At 39.1% G+C, this 22,031-nt stretch overlaps 1 protein-coding gene across 8 annotated transcripts in view; it reads left to right on the top strand.

Annotated features, from left to right (window-relative positions):
• Positions 1–22,031, top strand: part of EXOC6B (exocyst complex component 6B) — a 470,364-nt gene that overhangs the window by 413,117 nt on the left and 35,216 nt on the right. The gene's annotated exons all lie outside the window — the stretch shown is intronic.

Here is a 22,031-nt window from a genome sequence, read left to right as displayed (position 1 = left end):
AACTCAACCCATTTCAGCAGTGACTCTCAGTTTAAAGGCTTATCTAAATACCATCAGCTCAAAAAGCCTAAATACGTCATCTAAATCATTAAGATCAGATGTGGGTGAGACTAGTAGGTATGATTCATTCTGGAGCAAAATTCCTCTCTATTTATGGGTCTGTGGACCGAGGAAAGAAGTTATCTGTTTCCAAAATACGGGTATGGGATAGACATTTCCATTCCAAAAAAAGGACAAGTTGACAAAATAAAGGCATCAGCAATCCTAAGCACCTTTGAAGTCCAGCAAGGCAAATGCCATTAGGTTTCAAGGCCTAGACTAATCCTGTCTGACTCTCAACTCTGGCCTTTCGGGCCTGTGGCTCTGCCTTCTGGATCTCTGGCATCTCTATCAGCCTCTGCTTCTTCACCCAAGTCTGTCACAGAAGTCATTCTTTCCTTTTCTTGAGCAGTAGTGCACATGTTTGAAGCTAAGTAGCTCTATCAGCACATTCTCTGCTTGTAGAATTGTATAAGTCCAACGGGCTTTCTTTTCTTCATCCTGTCTTTCCCCTCTGAGCTGGCAGTGTTGCTCCTGACAGCATTCCTAACATCTTTGTAGTTCCCCTATATATGTCACAGGGATTCACACCATAAGATAGGAGGGCCTTTGTAGATCTTTCCTAGATAATCCATGTCTATTTCTGGCTTCCGTTGAAATGGTTGAGTGGATCAATGAGTCATACATGACTCTTTTCAGCAAGAGGTTGTCCAGGCATACTCTTGGCTTTCTCCCCAAAGCACACTCTCCTAACAGTAAATTTCCTAATTTTGGCATCCTTCGCAATCTGAATATACCAAGGTATTTAGGTGTTTAACCTAAATATCTCAATAAAGCCATTCTACTAGCTGGACCATATAAAACTACCAATACTCAACAAAAACAGCAATTTAATGCAGTTCCATCAGCTATTAAGTGCTTACCTACAATACTAAAGAAGAACATATGCATTTTTTTCTGTGCTATTGACATAATTTTATTTAAACTTTATTCATTTTAACATATTTAATATTTATTTACTTATTTATTTATTGAAATAGCTTTATTTCTATAACCTAAGAATGACTGTAAGAAGCATGTAAATCCTCATTGGCTAGTAATTCATCTACATAAATTTATTCATTTATTCAGCAAGCTTTATTGAACACTTCTCTGTGCTCACATATTTTGTGAGTTGGAGTGTTGAACAAGGCAGGCAAGGTCCCCACTCTTTTACAAGCTAATGGAGACAGAAAATAAATAAATGACCATATAAATAAACAATAAATGATCATTTAATAATAAGCTTTATGATGTATATAAACTATATACACTTGACTTTCGTAGATGCTAATATAAGATATATCCACTTGGTAGAAATTTTATAAAAATTTTATAAAATTAAATATAAAACCCTGTATACTTTTTTTAATCCACCATCAATCATTTAAGGGTTCTTGCAAAAAAAAAATAATAATAATTCTCTCCTAGAATTCAGTGCCAGAAAAATGTTTGCCTCTTCAGATGGACTGCATTGAAACTAGAAATCTAGTGTGTTTCTCTTTTTGTTTGGCAACCAGGAAGCCAATAAACTGCTCAGTGCTCTCTTATAGAGATAAATTTGTCCAGATTCCCAGTTCATCATTCTTTCTTTCCCTCTTATTTTTTTCTTTTGGTCTTTTAATCTAATTTTTTCTCTTTATTTTATGTCTATTTTTAAAGTTTTATTATTTATATTATTCTATTTTATTCATTATGTATTTGTAAATGTATTAGTATCATTTCTATATATCATGTAATTTCTGTTTTTTCTTATTTTCTATTGTTTTTTTAAATTTAACTGTTTTTATCTTATTTGTATGTGTTTGAATATAGCAGGCAACCTTATGCCCTTTTAGGTAGTAATAATAACTTAATTAGATGTTAATACCCCACACTTTGTAATTTATTTTACAAATATTTATTGACCATGTATTGTGCAGGACATAAGAAAACTAGGCAATGAACAAGACAGACAAGGTCTATTGCAGGAAATTATGGGTGAAAATGGACTTTTGGTGTCCCCAGAGAAATGAACATTTAGAGCTGGATGTTTTGGTGGGGAGTCTGGACATTTGGGAACCTGAGTCGCTTCAGGTAACAGTCTTTGAATGAACCTGTGCTGCATATGGCATGTTGTGAGACGGTGAAACTTGGGCTAAATTTAACCTAAAATACCTCTGCCTACAAAGAGTTTAAAGTTCAACAATTCTATATCTAATTATTAATTCTTTAGTGTCTCTAATGCTGTTTACAATAAAATGATGTTTTATGAAATCTAGATCCTACTTTCAAAACAGAAATCTAACATTAAATGAACTGAAATATAGTGCCTATACCTGCCATGGGACGTGGAATTATAATACTGAAAGCATTCTAACACATTTTCAGTTGTTGTTGTAACTGTTCTTGTGTTATCTGTGTAGTTCAAGTTCTGGCAGGGGAGGTGGATAATGTGGAGTCACGCTTCCAAGAGGACTGAGAACAAGCCAATATCCCAGGGCCACTGGCAAACATTTTCAGCATTTCCAGCAACAGAATCATCAATATTTGGTTGTACTTTATTATAGAATCTTTAGTGACAGACTCGTCAGAGACAGCTAGTCTATCTCCCATTCATTAGACACCCTTCACCTACCAAAATTCTTAATTAAGAAAGATCCTGCCCTGGCCAGTTTAGCTCAGTGGGTAGTGCGTCAACCTGAGGACCTAAGGGTCCTGGGTTTAATTTTGGTCAAGGCCATGTACCTTGGTTGCAGGCTTCTCCCTGGCCCAGGGCCTGGTCAGGATGCATGCAGGAGGCAGCCAATTGATATGTTTCTCTCACATTGATATTTCTCTGTCTATCCCTCTCTCTTCCACTCTCACTCAAAATCAACGGAAAAATATCCTCAAGTGAGGATTAAAAAGGAAGGAAGGAAGGAAGGAAGGGAGGGAGGGAGGGAGGGAGAGAGAGAGAGAGAGAGAGAGAGAGAGAGAGAGAGAGAGAGAGAGAGAGAAGGAAAGAAGGAAAGAAGGAAAGAAAAGCAAGATCCAAGTTCAGATTCAGAACACCACTTTTTATTTTTTACATTCAATATTATAGAACATCTTAATATGGCTTCCAAACTTTCTCATAAGATGAATCAAAACAAATTATTAAAAGATTGAAAGTATCACTTTTGAAAAAAAACTACCAACTGCCCTTTCCCTTTCCCCCAAGAAAGAATCTCATCTATGAGCCAATCATCATGTTCTGATAAATTTGCAAATTTCCCATGTTTGCCTTCCAAGGCAGCTGTAGAAAGGAGCTGGGAGTTTACATGAGTAGTTACAGTCACAATCTTTTGTCTGCCAAAAAGTGTCTTAATTTCATAGCAGATCTAAGAGGGAGGACTCTTGACATCTGGATGGAGCTGGAAAGGTTTGAGGCACACCAGCAGGTCACACAGTATATTATCCTTGAGAAACCCTGGAAGCAGAGCTCGAGGAAGATGAGAAGCTTTTAAAAGGCGCCAGGTTAACATCAGCATCTCTGTGATAATGAGAGCGTCCCCAGCATCCTTTTTCTCTCAGGCAGCAGTCTGTGCTGAAATGGTTCTCCTGCTACTTCAGACATCCCATTGCTGTGCCTTCAAAGACTCCAGGCTCCGCGCAGGAGGGGTTAGGCTTCCTTATCTTGGATAGCAGATCCATGGAGGTATCTGTGGAACAGCTCCTGGTGTTTCCCATGTCTTGCCTTTTACTTCTTCGTATTTGAGACAGGGATAAGGTTGACCAAATAACTATCCTATATAATAGAATCTGTGGTTTATTAAATTAAAATAGATATATCAGAACAATCCTCATCTTCTTAATGTTTGCCTTACCGCACAGAGTCCTACCTTCTGTGTTTCTAAGGTCGCAGGTTGTGTTATCCCCTTCTTCATCTCAATCTGATCCCCATGGTCCAACCACACTGGTTCCCCAAGTGATCCCCACGAGGCATTTGTCCATCACTGCTGGGCTGACCATTCCCATTCCGCAGGTTTGTTAGGCTCTGGCAAAACCCCATCTGGGTTTTTTGTTAAGAACAAGCCTAATGAAGAACATAATGCTCTGGGTGTATTTCAAAATGATTACTGAAAAATGGGGATGGGGTTTCTTTTTGGAATGATGAAAATGTTCCAAACATGATTGTGGGGCTAATTACACAATTCTTTGAACATCCTAAAAACCATTGAGTTGCACACTTATTTAAATGAGTGAATTAGCCCATCCAGTGTTGCTCTGGTTTAGCATTGACCTATGAACCAGGAGGTCACGGTTTGATTCTTGGTTGGGACACGTGTCTAGGTTGTGGGTTCGATCCCCAGTAAGGGGCATGCAGGAGGCAGTCTATCAATGATTCTCTCTCATCATTAATGTTTCTCTTTCTCCCTCTCCCTTCCTCTATGAAGTCAATAAAAATATATATTAAAAATAAAATAAATGGGCGAATTTTTTGACATGTGAATTGTATCTTAGCTAAACAACTCTTTTACAAAAGCAAATGCTTCCCCAGGTCCAAAAGTGAGAGAAACTTTTGTTTCTTCCTTTGGCCTTGGCTCTCACCTGCCTCTTCTCCACCCACACTTCAAGTCAGTAGCCTCCAAGGAGCACTCAGTTTACAGCCCCTGCTGCCACAATGTCAGACTCCGTCGAAATATGTTATACAGAGCAGAAATCAAACGCCGTAGTATGTGAAGTCCGACAGAAACTGGCAATTACACAGAGATCCAGAGGTCAGGCAGGGGGCGAGGGTAAGGAGGAGGACAAAGTTGACTCTGGAACATGTTTAAATTCTCTTTGCCATTTAGCTTGTTTTATATTGTCAGCCAGAGGCTTTACTTCATTTATAGTCCGTTTCCCAGTTTTCTGTGTGTTTTATTCATAATCTGTGTATTGGGTTCTTTCCATATCTTTTATTATACATGACTGTTGACTCTTCCACTGTGGTATTTTCCCTCTTTGCCTATTAAACATATTTTATTTGAAATTTGCATATGTATATTTTCAACTCCCTGATTATATCCTTGGAGAGGAAAGTGTATTTTTTTTAGCCAACTGATAAAAATCATCGATCAGAAGATAAAGGAGGTGGTATCCTGATTGCCAGATACCTGCCACACAGCATACATGCTTTTGTAGGGTAGACCCATCTTACTGTTATATTAAGCTTTAGGAGTTTAACCTTTTGTATTCCCACTTGACCCCTCCTATGTGCTCCATAAACATCTATGAATAAATGAATCTGTGAAGGAACTATCTATATGGTGTCCTTATATCATAGGAGCTTCTCCTTTCTTCGTGGGTCATTGTGCCTTTTTCATTTCCAAGACTTCCTTTCTTCCTCAAAGTCTCAGGAGACTCTGACTCTACTTAGAGTTTATGACTGTGTCATCTGTCTACCCAGCAAGTAGAAGGTCTCTCTACTGCCATACTGTTAACGATGGGACTAGTAAGTAACCTGCTATTGATGCTGAGGAGAGGCAGCATGGATTGGCTTTGCCACAGAGCGCTGGAAACAACAGAAACTGTAGGAGAAGCCAATGGTCTCTGCATTTTGTTATCCCTTTTTTGCCTGGAATCCCACTATTTATCTATTTGCACAAGATCTGGCTAAGTGATAGTCAGGTCAAAAGTTGTCAAGAAAATAACCGCATCTTTCAAGACTCTTCTGCTGAGTCACAGAAACCCCAGCCACTTTGCCTGTGGAATAGCATTGCTGATTGAGTCATCATGGGCCAAACATGTCAAAACAGTTCAGAGACAGGGACATGCTGGGATGAAATTTCCAGGGCATTCTGCAGAACCTAAGCATACTTGAATCTGTTGGTAGCTATCTTACAGGAAACGGTGTTGAAAGTTATACTATATTTGAAAACCAAATATTTAGTGATTTTGAAAACCTGAACTCAAGACAGTATTGACAAGCCGGTGCCAGGATGTGATTTACTTCCCCTTGCCCTCAGAAGAGCGTAGCCAGGTTATTTTCCAAGATCAGAGAAAACTAGGATTCGGACTATTTCCAATCATTTAATCTCCTTTTGTGTATGCAGTGGGCTACTATTACAGCCTGTTCTCTGACTGCCCTGAGCCTGCGGCATAAATCAACACCAGTTCTGCTGGTAAGCAACCAATATTGCTAAAGGGATTAGGTGCTTTGATTTGCCAAGAGGCTGCCTGATCTGGTGAGGACAGGAGCATTCTCAGTCCATTTTGGTTCAGCTCAGGAATCTAAAGGAAGTAAATTAACTCTTCTAGACATCAGTTTTCATTTCCATGAAATGTGAGTAGGAATCCTTTCTTCTCAGAAATGGTCGGAATGATTACAGATTTGTTAGATGCTTTAAGCTCCCTCATCAACTGACACCTAAGTACTTTGGTATGGCTGTGCTAGCCTCGAATGTTCTGTGGCCCTCTTGAAGGGGAGGCAAAATATACCATAAACCACAATACCAAACGGTATGGGATAATGCCAACTAAGTGGTCCAAGCAGTGGGAAGAAGAGGTGATAATCGAGGCTGCAATGACAGACGGAAGGCTCCCTGGAGGGACTAAGGGCCTTAGCCATGCAGCAAGGGAAGGACAGGGACTGCGCCACAGACAGGAGCACAGCCGGTGCAGAGAGCTTGGCTGGGAAAGAGGGCTAGAGCAAGGGAAGTTACAAGCTGAAAGCCCCATACACTGTGAAGTGGGATTGCTCTTACGTTTCATTCAGTTTCTAGACAGCACCATTTAGAAGCTATATTTATCAATTCTGCCTAAATCTTCTAGTCCCTTTTGTTTAATAAAGAAAATATTGTTCCAGCCTAGCAGAATGGCTCAGTTAGTTGAGCACCATCCTGTGCATCAAAAGGTTGTCAGTTTGATTCCTGCTCAGGGTACATACCTGGGTGGCGGGTTTGATTCCAGTGAGGGCACATGTTTCTCTCTCTCTCTCTCTCTCTCTCTCTCTCTCTCTCTCTCTCTCTCTCTCTCTCTCTCTCTCCCCTTCCCTCCCTCCCCCCCTCCCTCCCTCCCTCCCTCCCTCCCTCCCTCTCTCTCTCCCTCTCTCCCCACTCCCTTTCCCTCTCTTCCTCTTCCTCACCCTCTCCTTCTCTTCCTCCCTCTTCCCTCTCCCTTCCCTGTCTCCCCTCCCCCTCTCCCTCTCCCTCTCCCTAAGCATTTTCCTTTGGGTGAGGATTTTAAATGGTCATGTGAGCTTTTGAGATTATTTTAGTCCTATGATAGCTTTCTAAAGAGTGTTACATTTAGTAGGGTTTCTTTACCTGGTTACAAAAGTAGAACCTGTTTACTATAGAAACTTTGGAAAATTATAAATTTAAAATAATATTGAAATGTTATTTATATGTTTGTGCCTGGAATTTTTCACTTGATATTATCTTACAAGCATGTTCTTATATTATTAAAACTACATAAAATCATATTTTATATTCTACCTTAGGAAATATAAATTTTAACTATTTTCTTATGGTCAGACATTTATATTGTTTCTAGTTTTTGCCTAGTATAAATAACACTATGATGAACATCCTGCACATATATATTTGTCTAGATTTTCTGATTAGTTCCTTAGGACACATTTCTAGAAGTAGAATTACTAGGTTAATGTTGTGAACATTTATGGCTCTTTATATATATATTAACAAATTGCTTTCTAGAATAGTATTACCAATTTATTCCCATGTATATTATATGTAAGGGATCCTTATCATCTCACTATGACTAGTATTAAATATTCTCAGCTAAAAAAAAATGTTTTTGCTTATTTTATAAACAAAAGGTATCTCATTTTTTACTTAGCATTTCTTCGTAATATTCTAATAACATGCTAAGGCCGCTCAACTGCTCACTATGACATGCACTGACTACCAGGGGGGCAAACAATCAACCAGTCGACCAGTTGCTATGATGTACACTGACCACCAGGGGGTAGATGTTCCAACCGGTAGGTTAGCTTGATGCTGGGGTCCGGCTGATTGGGACTGAGCAAGATAGGCCAGACATGCCTGGAGCACTCCGGTGGTCCCTCCCCAGCCGGCCAACCTACCACATCCATCCCCAGCCCTGATGGATGCTGTTTTTAGTTTTGTTATGTGTGTGTTTTTGCCTGAAATGCCATCTTTCTGGCTATCCCTAGCAATACTTCAATACCCAGATAAAATCCTGACTCTTCCAGCTAGCTTTGTTTGATCCTCTGACTTCTATAAGCACAGGTAATCCTAACAATTGAGCCCTTAAGTTTATTTCACTCAACTGTAAATCTATTTCACCAGATTTTGAAATCTTCTGCAGAGACTATTTAATCTCTTTCTTAGTTTCTAGCACTAAGAAATTTTAAATCTCATTTAACTGTGGTCAGGGGAAGAGGTCAACAAAAGAACTTGCATGCATAACACGGACAATAGTGTGGTGAAGGCCTTGGGTGGGGGGCCGGGTGGTCTAAAAGGGTCAATGAGGAAAAGTGGGGGGGGACGTATGTAATACTTTCAACAATAAAAGTTAAAATATGAATATACTGTATATATTCAGATACATATATATGAATCAGGTCATTAATTAAAATGTTAGAATGCAGAGAATCCATTATTAAGTATATACCACTCTCTCTGCCAGCACCCCATGCAGCTAGCTAGTATCAAGGACCCTGTAAGACATAGGTGAAATGAATAATTATCACCATTTGACACAAGGAATTGTAATGCAAAAACAAAAAATGATATGCCTTCAGTTATTTAAAGACATTACTGAGAAGTCAGACTTCCCAAATTCAGTCTTTTTGTCTTTCTACTAGTTCTCTTTCCAAAGCTACTTGGTTCATATGACCCCTGCCCTAGTAAGACAAACTTGTTGCCTGTAGAACCCTCACTCTCCTCTCCTCCCCTCCCCTTCCATCCCTTCTCCTCCCTTTCCCTCCCTTTCCTTTCTCTCCCATCTCTTCCCTTCCCATTCCCTCCCTTTCCCTCCCCTCCCTTTTCCTTCCCTTCTTTTTCTTTCCTTTTTTTTTCCCCCACAGAGAATCTTTGAAAATACTTTGGAAAATAGTGCTGTTCTATTCTTTTCCTTCTGCACTCACCCCTTTTCTTTCCTGCTGTGTATTTTGTTTGTTTTCTATCTTATGATACATTGTATAGTAAGGTGATCCTGCCTTTATAAAGATGCTTTGAGATGGGGATTTCTAATAGAATCCCTTGTCTTTTTGTACTTATGTCCAGTACTACAAAAATAGCCAAAGCCTTCCCAACAGTGTAGATTTTAAGGAATGCTATTAGATGACATGGAAAATGTATTTTTTTTTTTTTACACAAGCAGCTTTTCTAAAAGAAATATTTTGAGTTAATGTGCCATAATTTGCCAGTTCCAATTTAGATGGTTTCACATTTTTGCTATTGCAAGTACTATTATACACATTTTCATGCAGTGTTAACTATAGAAGGATGGAAATGGAATGGATATTTGAATTTGTGGGTTGTCTATTTTCTCCTTTTTTCTTCCTTTCGTGGGGTGCTCAGCAGCCACCATTGGGGAACTCCCAGCCTTGTCTTCCTCTGCTAACTACCTGATTTCTTCCAGGTCTGAAGATGTCCTGCTTTCTGTTATAGACCATAAATCGTTAGTCTAAAGTTGTCCCAAAGATTGTGGTGTTATAGCAAATGGCAGACTGATTCTGGCTGCCCAGTTTCTGCCAACTTGAATTTTTCTAGCCTCTAATCTCCTTGCTTCCCCGTAGCTTCCTAATGCTTCCTCTGAACTCTCCCATCACTGTCTGTTAGATCTCCTTAAGGATGTCCCACCAACACTTCAAATGCAGTATGTCCTGAATTCAATGCTTTATTTTTTTCCCTCCTCTCCTACCTGCTTTTCCTTTCTTCCCCATTCCTTTCAATTAATGGTATCACCACCCAATCACTCACTCACACTAAGAAATCTTAGATTTCTCCCTGTTTCCTCTTTTTTCTCCCAGTTACTCATTCTCCTGGACATGGGTAAGTTATCAAGTGATGTCAGCCCCATGACTTACCACATCTTAAACCAGTTTGTTACTCTGTATCTACACTGCTTCTATCCCAAAGAAGCTCTTTCAGCTTATCACTCCCTCCATTTAGTGTAGTCCATCCTGCACAGTGGAGCAGAATGATCAAACTTATCAACCCCACACTTAAGAAACCTTTGATCAGTTCCCTCTGGCTAACTGATAAATTCCAACTTCTTCTCCAGGACAAAGTCCAAACTTGCTGACTCCAATCTACCTTAACAGCCCCTTTCCTTCTCTTTCCTTCTCATCTGATGCTTAAATCTTACTTTGCCCCTGAATTCCTTGCTCTTTTATACTTTTTTACCTTTGCCAATGCTACTCCTCCACCAGCAGGACCCTTCTTCTTGGCCTGGTGAGTGACATTGGTGAGCAGCACCCGTTGTGTAGTGCTGAATGATGCTATCACTTCCTTAGCTTTTTTGCCCCACAAGTTATTCTTCTAGTCATGTAAAATTATAAGCTTCCAGGTGAAAATATTTCCTTGTGGTTGTTTTATAAAGACATGCAGATTTAAGTTTTTATTTATAATGTTACTAGAGGCCCGGTGCATGAAAATTCATGCACTGGAGGGGGGGGGGGTGTCCCTCAGCCCAGCCTGCCCCCTCTCACAGACCAGGAGCCCTCAGGGGCAGGAGGCGACCCAGCGATCAGGGGAAGGCAATGTCCCCATCACACCTCTGCTGCTGCCACTGCTGGCAGCACAAGCCTCAGCTGGCCCTAGTTATCTGAGCCTTGGGCAGCCCTGGGCAGCTGAGCAGCTGTCATCTGAGGCTTGCCTGTGCCTTGGGCCCGCCCTGGGCAGCTGGGGGGCTGAGGGCAGGTCTAGCCACACTGTGCACCTGCCCCCATCTTTGTGACAGTGTAATGGTCAATTTGCATATTCCCTCTATAGATAGGATTACATTGACTCGGAGAATGTGGTAAATTTTTATGTTTGTTTTATAGAATCTTTGAGACCAATTTTTGTAAATGCCCTGCAGGTGCTTGAAAAAAAAAAAAAAAAGGTGTTTTCTAGGAAATGAATGCAAGGGTACATATACAGTGGGTCAAACTTAATAATTGTGCTATTCAGATATTCTGTATCTTCACTAATTTTTTAAAATCTGCCTTATCAAATACCAAAATAAAAGCATTAAAATCTCCCTGTAACATTGTGGTCTATCCTTATAATATTATCAGTTCTTTCTTTATATAGCTGCATATCTTGATACTAAGCTATTGAGTATATAAAAATTTAGAAATTTTATGTCTTGGTGAAGTATTCATTTATCACTGCATGACACTTTTTATTCCTAATATTGCTTTTGTGTGTGTGTGTGTGTGTGTGTGTGTGTGTGTGTGATACTACACTAGTCTCTCCCTCTTTAGTATTTCCTTAGTCTTTTTACATTGCTTAACTTGGAACTTTCTGTGTCCTCATAGTTATATTTTAGAACTATCTCTTATAAGCAGCATGCATTTGGATTTCCTTATTAATACAATATGAGAACTTCTATCTTTTAACTGATTAATTTAGACCACTGCTATAATATTTTTATTTCTAACATTTTATTTGTGGTATTTACCATGTCTTTTCTTTGCTTCTCTTTGCTCTTGTCATCTCCTGCCTTCTATTTTTAATATTTTGGTATTAAATGTTAGCATTTCGTACATGACTGTATAGAATGCAGGTACTTTCTAACACTATTTTACACGTGATCATTACTTTCAGTCTTTGACACACTTGTCAAGGATTATGTCTTTTTTTGTTTGTTTTATATAATAGTTGTCAATTTCACACATTAATAGTTACCTAATAAATATATAGGCAATTTGCTTCTGATTAAGAGGACAGAAAATACACTATCTCAAAGACCTTATTTAAATGTCTGACAGAGATGTTATATCCTACCTAATAAAAGAATAATATGCAAATTGACCACACCTTTGCCACACCTACCAGCCAGTCAAGGTGAGTATGCAAATTAACCCAACCAAGATGGTGACTAATTTGCATATCAAGGCAGCGTAGAAAGAAGCTAAGTGCTACAGAAGGGAGCGAAGATGCAGAGAAGCAAGCAAGCGGGGCTGTGGAGAAGGAAGGAAAGCAGGTGGGGCCAGGGGAGAAGGGAGGAAAGCAGGTGGGGTGGGGAGAAGGAAGGGAAGCAGGCGGGACGGGGGAGAGCACAGCAGGAAGCCCTATTGCAGGAATCTTCCTGCAACTGGCCTCTAGTTTAATATAATCACCATCACTTGTACCAAATCTGTTCACTATGTACCAAATCTCCTGATATAATGAATGAAGTTAGACCCATCATAGTTACTACCAGAATGACAGTGTTTTGATGATGGCTTTATGATCTAATCAAAGTGAACATAAAAGACATTTATATTTTTTCTTTAAAACCTGACACCCCAAGTAAATCTAAATCATGCTATTCTAAAGGGATGTTGAAGAAAACACAATAATTAAGCAACTCATACATTGAGATGCAACACCAACCTGCTTGTAGTTCCTTGCATGGGTGGTCCTGTTTCTACTCACCCTCCCCTCAATGTCTTGCTTATACTACCCTTTTCACCTGCTGACAAGACCTTCCTTTTTCCCCTTATTAAAAATTAAATTTGGGGTGGGGGATAATTTTAGATGTGCATAAAAGTTACCAAGATAATACAAGGAGCTCCTGTATGCCCCAGTTTCTAATGTGGACATCTTTTATATCACCATGGCACATTTGTCACAACTAAGAAATTAAGATTGGTACATTTTACATTTACTACAGACTTTGTTCAAATTTTGCCTTTTTTTCCCACTAACGTTCTTTTTCTATTTCAGGATCCAATCTAAGATACTGCCTTGCATTTAGGCATTACATCTCCTTTGTCTCTCTGCCTTCTATTTGATTGATTTTCTTTTCATCTCCTTTCCTCTTTAGTTTAGTGGTCTTACATTCTACTTCTGTTCTAGAAGTTATCCATGCACTGTGCTTCCAAGGGTATAGAGAGATGGTCACTTACATTGATAGGCTAAATTAATACAACATCTAAGGAAAGAGTGTAATATCTTTTGATCCATCAGTTCTCCTCTAAAGACTCAGTCCTACAGATCTGTATACTTGTACATATTAGGTTACTCATTACTCATTATTTATAATTGTTAAATGGGATATTAATGAAGAAGTTCTTACACTGATATGAAAGTATACCCAATATAATGTTAAAGGGGGCACAGGAAAGCAGAATGCAGAACATTGTATTTGAAATGCTACAGTGAGCAGTTTCCTTTTCCTGCTATGCTAAAGGTGGATTTGTTTTGTTTCCAGATCTGTCTATCGTTAATGTCTGACCCTTAGACAGTCTTGGCGATTTCAGGCCCCATAGGCAGTTCAAGTCATTGTCCCCAGTCTGCATTGGGCTTAAAACCCCAAACTCACACACCTTCCTGCCCTAAATGGGTTTGTCATTAACTACCTTTTCCCAATAATGATATTTTTACATAAATCTAAACTGTCTCAACTACTCTATCTCCTAGGGTTATGGAAATTAAATGAAGAATAATCTACGGAAAGAACTTAGTCCAATACCTAGCACATAAAGTGCTCAATACACATTAATGTTCTTGAGTTGCTTTTTCTAATTTTGTTTGTTGTTAGGCTTATTATTGATATATAGATGGCTATTTATCGAACTTTCTTTACTCCTACCTCTTTTTAATGAACATAAAAATATCATATCCTTTTTAGTATTATTTAAAATTATAAAATAAAGCAAGTTTGTATCTAAAAGAAAATAAAAGGAATAATGATTCTCAATCTGCTTGTTAAGCTAAACAAATGTTTGTTTCTTTCTCCTTTTTCCCTGGAAAGATACGGATGTGCTCCCCTCTGCCATAAAAGGTTGCAGGGTGCTTGCATCCCAGTTGAGATCCATTCATTTAGCTTATTTTCAAGTTGGTGTAGTTTTTTCTGAGGATCCTGTAACATACATATTTATACATATAGCATTTTTAGTCTAATAAGTTATTTCCCTTCAGGTAAATTTCTAGGAGTGGAAACATTATGCCAGAGGATAGAAATATTTTTGTGATTCTCAAGGTCATTTTTCTCCCAAACTGATTTGCCATATTCTAAGTGGTATTTGCAATGCATAAGTGCACTAATTTTTACCAAAACCTTGCAAACATTTAGTTAATATTTTTAATACATTTAATTTTTAGGTGTAAAATAGCTACTTTCCATTGCTTTCATGTCCATTTCCTTGATGACTAGTAAATGTAAGTTAGATGTGTATGCAACATAATATTTCTGGTATATTTTATTAGTTTATTGCATATTGTTAGGTATTAATTTTTTTTAAAATCCTTATTTGGCTTTTGTACTCTGAAAATATTTAGCGCTTAAACAAACTGAAAAAGGAGAGAAATTAAACTGGAAAGTAGCTGTGTTTATAAACAAGCAGTCTTGAAACACAAGACCATTGTGGTAGTTGGAATGGTCTGTATCCCAGAATGTCCTGCTTCATAGATGCCAAGTCCGCCAAATAGCTGGAAAGGGCAGAACAATGTGTTTACCCCCAAGGTGGTCAGATGAGGCAAATCTGAATTCCTAAGCTCCACAATTACTTCTACCCCAAAATTTACATGACCCATGCCATCGGAGTGTTTATGTTAAGGGTTCTATTTTCCTCAAGTGTTACAGGATTCTTGCTTTTAAAAAAAGAAAAACAGGCATCTACTAGGTCTGAGAACATTTTCTCTCTTTATAAATGTATTTAATAATAAAACAGAAACACATGTTCTCTTTCCAAATACCATGTTAATTCAAAAAAGGCCTTTTCATTAGATGATATATACACAAGGGCTAAAGATTACAAAGGCCCCAAAAATTAAATTGTAAACTGTACAAGGATGCTGAGGAGGAAACTTTAACAGGGGTCGTAATCAGAGATGCTCTCCCTTGGGCTTGCTCTGTTTGCAGTCTCACATTCATGGAGAATACTGTCTAGCGAGAGAGCCTGAAATAGTTTCATAATCTGTAACCACAAAGGGATGACTCAGATCTTTATCTTTTATAAACTGCACTCATAACTTGGTGCTTTACTCACCCTTCCAAAGTTTAAATGAGTTTGGTCCAATTATTTAAAACAAGTTGAAGGAATCTTTGTGGGCTTTTTCCCCCAATGCATTTTCTGAATAGTGGTTTCGCAATGGCTATTAACTATTGAAATCAGTTAACTCCGAACATTATCTGCCTTTGGGGCTCCTTTTACCTTCTGACCAAATTAGGATGGAGCCCGGTGACCAAGGAAAAGACAGCAGTGTTCTTTGGGTGGGATTTGGGGGGGGGGGGGGATACGGGGATACCAAACGGAGGGGGTAGACCTCAGACTTACTGGACACAGGTGGTGTTGCTGCCACACACTTTCAGTGCCCGTGACTCACATCTAGAGCAGTGAGACCAGCTCGGAAGAGAGTGAGTGGGCTGCAAGCCCTCCCATGAAAGCGTCTCCTTCACTGAGGGCCTTCGCCGTCAGCCTCACACTATTGGTTCGGTCACCGAGGAAGGGATGATTAGTGCATGAGGGGACCAGAAGTGTGAAAGTTCCCTCTGCCTAGTTAGGGTTCAGAGGAGCTTGTGATGAGTAATTTGAAGTGTTGGGGTTATGTTAAGTGATATTCACAGCTCGCTGTGCAATAATAGCATTTTCCGGGAGAATTACTCCAAAAAGGAGACAGTATCAGGTAGTTCCTGAGAAAGATACCAGTGCCCCCCTAAGGACCCAGTTGGGAAACACTGTGTCTCCAGAAGAAAGGCTGTGTGCTCTCCCCAGCTGATAACCAGCTTAGCTTCTAGCCCAGGGTTGTTTGTATTGAGTTCCATAACTAGGTACAGTGACACCCAACTATACAGTAAAGTTTTTATGTTAAAACAATGATTAAGAAGCTTCTTGAATGAATTGTCCTATGCCCTCAGCTCTGCCTATAAAAATAGAATGATTACATACTTGCTGTTATGTTTACATAAAAATGTTTCCATACTTTAAGGCCTGCCTTCCCTGCAGAAAGGTTTCTATGGCAAGTTCTGGACACAAAGATGGCCTGTGAGCTCTCCTGCAGTGAGTAGGTGCTGAGCAGCTGGGTGTAGCACTTTTTTGGGGATCTGATTCTGTTTTTCAGTGGCAATCATCATATTCCCTATATCTTAGAGGACTCATTTTGGAAGTGCCTGGGTGCACTAGGCAGTGGGGTCCAGCCAACAAAAGAACAGAAGTTGTGAACGTTTAAGGGAGTTTTCATTTCTATGTTCTGGCTATTCCATTAGTGTGAAGCTCTTAATGACTTTTCTTTGTGAGCACACTGGCTATTACTCAGTTTTTCTGGACCTTTGCTCAGACATCCCTTACCTTTTCCTTTATATTCCTTGTTGTTACCACATCTTCAGCTTTACCCTCTTACCTGGCTGGTTAATTCATAGGATGTCTTCCCCAAATCAAGGAAAAGGCAGATAAAAGAAGGTAGTTACTTATGGTTTTCAGTGCACATGTCAATCAAATAGAATGTATTTTTATTTTTTATTTATTTTTAAAATATATTTTATTGATTTTTTTATAGAGAGAAAGGGAGAGGGATAGAGAGTTAGAAACATCAATGAGAGAGAAACATTAATCAGCTGCCTCCTGCACACCCCCTTCTGGGGATGTCCCCACAACCAAGGTATGTGCCCTTTATTGGAATTGAACCTAGGACCCTTGAGTCTGCAGTTCAACAGTCTATCCACTGAGCCAAACCAGTTAGGGCTAGAATGCATTTTTAAATATTGTCTGGGCTCAAACCCTGAATTGAGTATAGTGGTAACTCAGAAGAAATTAACCTCTGTCCTCAGTAATTTAAAAATAAAGAGGCTCATTCATTCATTTATTCAGAAAATATCTGCTGTGGAAACAGTACTAATCAATATCTTAAAGTTTCTCCCCCCGCCCCCATTTTAAAACTAATACATGCTTATTAAATAAATTGAGAAAATATAAAAGGCTAATTCCTAAAGAAAAAATTGCCATTGTCAAACCATCCAGAGTTCATCACTGTAAATACTCTGATGTATCCTTTCCTCATTAATATGTGTTTTTGCACAGTTGGGCTTACACTATTTACTCAGTTTTATGTGATGGTTTTTTTATTTTTTTAAGAATATTTTCTCCTATATTTTTGCAAACATTAACATTGTCATGGCTGCACTATAAATTACTCTATTGTTGGACATTGCCAATTTTAAGTTATAAATAAATCTGTTGTGATCATTTTGGTCTCTAGGATATTTTTTTTTACAGGTCAGATAATTAGCAGGAATAAAATATTAGTGACAGTATATGAGATGTCTATCTTATTTTAGTTTTCAGCATCCATTTGATTATCTTTTATGAAAACTGAGAAAGCATTTGGTCAATTCTAAGCTTCCACCATTCTGCTTATTTTTCCATAGTCTTTAAGCATTTATATATTCAAAAAATAAAATGAAGGGTGAAGAGGTGTCTCGGCAAAGGAATGGCCTGGCGTGAGTGTTGGAGTCTGAGCAGGATGCGGAAGGTGCCTAGGAGTGGAGTGTAGCCTGGCGTGAGGAACCAGAGCCCAGAAGGGCATGAAGGCATCTGCCCAGAGAGGTGGGTTGGCATACGTGTCAGAGCCCACCGGGCAGGTAGGGTGGATGTATGGGGGCAGCTCAGGTGTCACAGCCCACCAGGGTAGGCAGGTAGGGTGCATGCATGGGGGTGTGTGGTTCAGGTGTCACAATCCCCCAGTGTAGGGAAGATAGGGTGCATGCATGGGGGCGGTGCGACTCAGGTGTCAGAGCCCATGCAACTCAAGAAGAGCACACGCAGAGGGTGGTCTGGCCTGGGGAACTGAAGCACAGAGGCTGCCTGAGGAGGGCTTGCACGTGGAAAGCTGTTCAGAAAGGGGAGTCAGAGCCAAACAGAAAAAGGAGAGGGAGGCAACAGAGATAGGAGACCCGGAAGGTAGATTAAATATTAAGGATAATGAAAGCCAATTTCTAACTCTCAGAGAAGGGACTACAGATATGGAAGGGGAAAGAACTCCATTGAACCCTATAGTGTGAACACATGGTTTTTATTATACATAAATATAGAAGTAAGTATAGAGGTAAATGTGTATGTTAATATGTTGCATATACTTATATAAGAACATATATTTCCTGATTTTTTTTTTTCTAGAAGCAGTAACACCCTGAGGCAAAGAGCAAGCATCTCTAGTACTATGTCTCAGATTCTCAATATAATTCTCCACTAAAAGAAACCAGGGCATTTCAGACAAATGATTGTTCCCAGGGAAAGTACAAGATTAGCTTAGAACATCTTTTTGTACTAGAAACTAAGTACTTAAAGAATAGTGGGGGGTTGTCAGAAGGATCCAGAAGCCAGCTCCAAGGAGCCTCCATTGGCTAAATTGGAGATAATTCAAGCACCAAAGTAGTAAATTATTATAGTAGCAAATTATATTTAAAAAATAAGAAACCACAAGTCCATACAGATATTAAATAATTGACTACTAGGTGTACTAGTTAATAATGCAGATTTTTTTTCAATAGATGGAGTTACACATATGTTGATATATACATGATTTTTATATGTATGCTATTTTGCTGTATTGCTCCTTCAGATTAGCACCTGTTCCAATCGATGGCACACACATTTCTGAGCAGCACTTCAAAATGTACAAAGCAGTGGAAAATTGGGTCTTTGAATGGTCTGCCTCAAAACAAGAAAAGTTCTATTGGGATGGTATCCACCAATTACCTGAAAGATGGCGGAAATATGTAGGTAGCAAAGGACATTAATGTGAATAAATCACTTTTGATGTTTCTCTTGAAATGATTGTGTTTTCTTTGATTACAAAATCTGAATTATTTTGATTAATAATGCAGAATAATTCAGATTAACTATTAACCGGTCAATAGTTTGGATTAACTATTGACTGGTTAATAGTGTGGATTAACTATTGACCAGTTAATGGTGCAGATTAACTATTGACCAGTTGATGGTGTGGAATAACCATTGATCGGTTAATGGTGCAGATTAACTATTGACTGGTTAATAATTCGGATTTTGTAATTCAAAGAAAACATGATAATTTCTAGAGAAACCAAAAGTGCTTTATTAAAAGTAATGTCAATCGCTAGCTACAAATCCCCCCATCTTTCAGGTAATTTGTGTATACCGTCCCAATAGAACTTTTCTTGTTTTGAGGCAGACCATTCAGAGACCCAATTTTCCACTGCTTTGTACATTTTGAAGTGCTGATTGTGTGCCATCAATCAGAACAAGTGGTAATCTGAAGGAGCAAGGTCTGGTGAATACAGCGGATGGGTTAATACTTCCCAGGCAAGACCTTTTAATGTATCTATAACTGGTTTTAAAGTGCGTGATGGTGCATTATCATGAAGCAAAATTATTTTGTCGTGTCTTCTGGCCCATTCTGGTCGTTTCACGATCAAATATGATTATTTGTTGTTGGTAGCAATCAATATTAACTGTTTCACCTGGTTTTAGAAGCTCATAATACACCACACCTTCCTGATCCCACCAAACGCAGAGCATTGTCTTCTTTCTGCAGCAATTTGGCCCTGCAGTCATTGTTGATGGTTGACCTGGATCAACCCATGATTTTGTGCATTTGGGATTCTCAGAATAAATCTACTTTTCATCGCCAGTCACAATTCAATGCAAAAAAATATTTTCTTTCGTGTCCTTGAAGCAACATTTTACTGATGACTTTGCGGTTTTCCATTTGTCTTTCATTCAGTTGATGTGGCACCCATTTTCCTTCCTTTAAAATTTTTCCCATTGCTTGTAAATTATCGGAAATTGTTTGCTGAGCAACGCTTTAAATATTTCTGCAGGTTGTTTTTTAGTTTGACACGCATCTTTATCCAATAATGCTTATAATTGTTGGTCTTCAAACTTTTTCAGTTGACCTGAACATTCTTTGTCTTTCACATCTAAATCATCACTTTTAAAGCATTTAAACTAGCATGAACAAGTATCTTGGAGCATGTTCACCATAAACTTTCTGAAGTATATGATAACTTTCAGCAGCACTTTTCTTCAAAATAACGAATTAAAACTTCCCGCAAATGCTCTTTTTTTTTTTTTCATGAAATTCGACATTTTTAAGTGTAAAAATATCTATGCTGTTAACATCTTCAGCAAATTTGACATATGAAGTTTTAAAGGTGTCAATACAACAAAAAAGCATACATTTCAAATCGCATATATATTAACATATGTATAACTCCATCTATTGAAAAAAAATCTGCATTATTAACTGGTACATCTAATAATGCCCAGGTGGTGTGGCTTAGTGGTTGAATGTTGACCTATGAACCAGGAGGTCACAGTTAATTCCTGGTCAGGACCCATGCCAGGTTGCAGGCTTAATTCCCAGTAGGGGTGTGCAGGAGGCAGCCAATGGATGTTTCTCTCTCATCCATGTTTCTATCTCTCTATCCATCTCCCTTCCTCTCTGAAATCAATAAAAATTTATTTTAATAAATAAATTACTAAATACATTGAAAGTTAGATGAGAATGGGATATTAATATTATTTCAAAGTACCTCCCCATAAAATACTTATTATGTGGGGGAAGGATACTTTTACAGTGGAGAAGCCTGGAAGCCATCTCCCTAATCAAGTGATCAAAGAGATCATCAGTCATAGGATAATTTCAAATCATGTGCCACTTGATAGGATGCATTGAGGGGAAGAAAGCAGTATCAGTTGTATGATATTCTTGCCAAAAGTGAGTCATCTGAATTTAATCACATAAGAAAATGTGAAGAGTGGACCTCCTTGTTTATGTCTTCCCTCTGCTCCCTCTCAGAGTGCCTCTCTCCTGGCAGTTTACTGGTGACCTTGGTGATTCGGTGCTTGCTAGCTTAGTGTTTAGGAGTGAAGAAGTTTTCATTTTCTTTCCCAGTGAACCTGCCCCTCTCCCAGCAGTAAGGGATCCGTCATGATCTGGACCCCCTCCTTTTTCTGTCTCCCCCATGGACACAGGGTGATGGCTGGCTTTTTGTTTGTTTGTTTTGTTTTGTTTTCTGATTTTTCTCTAGCTGCACAAGATCTTCCCCTCTGCTGTGAATGCTGCCCTTCCTTTCATCAGCAGCTTGAGGCTATGGCTTCGTAGTGGAGACGGGACAGAAGCATCTGGGCAGGGCTTTGTGTCTTCCCTGAAGTGACTACTATACATCTCCCCCCAGGCTTCCGCCATGAAGGAAGTCTTCTCAGGGCTCCTGTCCTGCTCCTAATTTCGCTTGAGCACGGAGGTCTGTGGGGAGGAGTTTCCTGATGGGTACAGATTTCCGTTGGCTGTATTATCCCCAGAGGGTCTGTGTCCTCACCCTAGTTCACACTCAGCCTTTAGGAATTTGTTAACAATTTTAGCTAACTTCTTCTTACCAGCTTGCTGGGCACCCAGTGTCTGTCCCTGATCCAGTGGTCATATCTCCTATCTACAGGAGGGTTCCTGTCTTTCTTTAAGTTTCAGGCTAGCAGATCCTGCAACTTTTGCTGTTTGGTAGGTTTAAGAGCTGCTCTTATTTCCTTGGTCACTTTTGTGTAGTGCAATGATATCTTTCTTGGAAGTTAAGTTTTGGCAATAAGCATTGTGTTAGTTGGAGAGTGAGACATGTTGGAGAGACAAAGATGTATCTGCTTTGGCCTTCTTGGTCACTGGGTGATGGTATGGTGGTAAATCAAAGGGACATGATGGAAATTGTGTCTAGCCCAGAGCAACCCAAAAATGAATCAAGATTTCTCCCCCTCACATCTGACCTCAGAGGAGAGACACTAAACAATAAAACTTACCAATTTGAACGCCCATCCTTCTTTCTATACTTTCTGTACACGCCAGAGAGGAGGTGTTTAGAAGGCAGGTGGGGAGAAG

The sequence above is a fragment of the Pipistrellus hanaki genome (genome assembly GCF_964339955.1).
Source record: "Pipistrellus hanaki genome assembly, chromosome: 12".
NCBI lineage: Eukaryota > Metazoa > Chordata > Mammalia > Chiroptera > Vespertilionidae > Pipistrellus > Pipistrellus hanaki.
Note: the sequence above shows the minus strand (reverse complement) of the source record. Positions and strands in the feature narration are given on the sequence as shown.